The following is a 1,826-nucleotide window of genomic DNA, read 5'->3' on the forward strand; positions in this document are numbered from 1 at the left end:
GGGTGGAAGATGAAAATGAGTGGATACAGTGTGCATTGGCTGCTTGGGTGAGAAAGGAGGAGTAAAGCCGGATGAAACTAGGGAGGCTATGGGGTCAAGGCATGATCCCTCGGTAGGATCAGAGAAACTTGGATATTGTAAAGCTAAAAGGAAGCCAAGGAAGAGGTGAAGGCTGTAGAAATCTAACAGAGGGATGAATAACAGAACCAAGTCCAAAAGAAGGTGGTGGGGCAGGGGAACAAAAAGGTGAGACATGGGTAGCTAGCTGGATTCAGTGCAAAGACAAGAGGCCTCCAAGGCTAGAGGACTGGAGGTGATGATAAATCGGGAGGCAGATAGGTGTGTTCAATAATTTGAGAGCTGGTTCACCTGGACCGCTCAGTTGCCGAGCTTCTGACTCTTGGTTTTGGCTCAGGTCACAATCAGCCACCCCACCCTCAGCCTGGAGTCTGCCTAAGATCCTCTCCCTCCGCTCCACCGCCACCACCCCCACCCCCGCATGCACATTCTCTCATGCTCAAATGAATTAATTAAATCTTAACAACAATAACAAAAAGAAATTGGAGAGCTAAGTCCTAGCTGAGCCTGATGCTGGCAGGAGGTACAGGGGGTGCATGGCAGTTGGGGGTAACCATCGGTGCCTCGGCCTTCAGGGATGAACCTGCCCAGGACCCCCAACCAGAACCCAAACCCAAGGAGGTGCTAGACATGAGCCAACCACCGCCCCAGCTATTCCTGGCGGTGCTGAGCCACGTACACAAACCCCCCACCCGCCCGCACACACACACACACCCCCGCACACTGCTGGGATGCTGTTGCCAGAGACGCAGGAGCTGGCATGCCCTGGTGGACAGCCAGGCCCTGTGGCTGCTCATCCTGGCCTAGGACCACGGCGCTCTGCCACTGCTGGACCATAGCTGCCTGTACCCCGCCCCTCCACACCCCCCTGGGGTGGGGCCCTGCCTCCTGGGCCACTTCTGTGAGCAAGTGCAGATGGATCCATGCAACCTCACTTGTAATGCCTGCAGCCAAGAAAGCCTCTGGAAATGGATCGTGTAGCATGGTGGGGATGGCTGGGTGGTGGAGGTGAACAAGTCAACAGTGCCCGGAGCTCCCTGCTTTGTGTCTTTCTTCAGCAGATGGGGTGAGAAACAGCTCTTAGACTTGGAGGAGCAGGGTGTATGGCCAGAACTGGTAGATGGTGACAACTGAGATTTGTCAACCAGAGGGTCCTGGCTAAATTCTCTGCTCGGCCTGATCCCATCCACCAGTGGAACAACAATGTCTGCTTTCTGGTCACTCACGTGTTCTCCAACATCAAGATGGGCCAGGCGCTTTGAGTCTTTCAACAGTGTGGCCAGGACACTCAGGTCCAGGTTGGTCGCTATGAACCCCATGGGGTCAACTCCAGGGTGATGGTGCAAGCCTTAGTCAAGGGCTGTCCCTGCAAAACAACCTAACTGGGACCTTCCAGCACCTGGGATCCTTGGCCAGGACTTGTCATTAACCAAGGGCGTGTCCTTCCCTGACATCCTGGGTACTCCAGAGTCCATTCCAGGGTTCTGCTGGGCACCGTCTTCAGCTTCTAGAAACTACAAGAAAGTTCTCCTATCAGATCTGCCTACTGCTGTTGAAGGCCAATTCTTCCCCTGTTGGGGATGTAGAGAGGCAACATGTGAGCATGGAGGAATGCTGGTCCCGGAGAGAGCTTCTTGCCCTCCTCACTAGGCCCTCTGATTCAGCCCCAGTCCCCTCTGGCCTTGTCTCCTTGTATGCCTGCTTCAAGGGCTTTCTCAGTCCCTTTTGGGAAGGACTCTCACCTCTGA

The 1,826-nt window shown here is 54.7% G+C and overlaps 1 pseudogene; it reads left to right on the forward strand.

The window, feature by feature from the left end:
* The first annotated feature begins 588 nt into the window (after positions 1–588).
* On the forward strand, positions 589–1,340 carry LOC122890410 (annotated as a pseudogene).
* Positions 1,341–1,826: the final 486 nt, after the last annotated feature.

Source organism: Neovison vison, chromosome 1 (assembly GCF_020171115.1).
Source record: "Neovison vison isolate M4711 chromosome 1, ASM_NN_V1, whole genome shotgun sequence".
Classification (NCBI taxonomy): Eukaryota; Metazoa; Chordata; class Mammalia; order Carnivora; family Mustelidae; genus Neogale; species Neogale vison.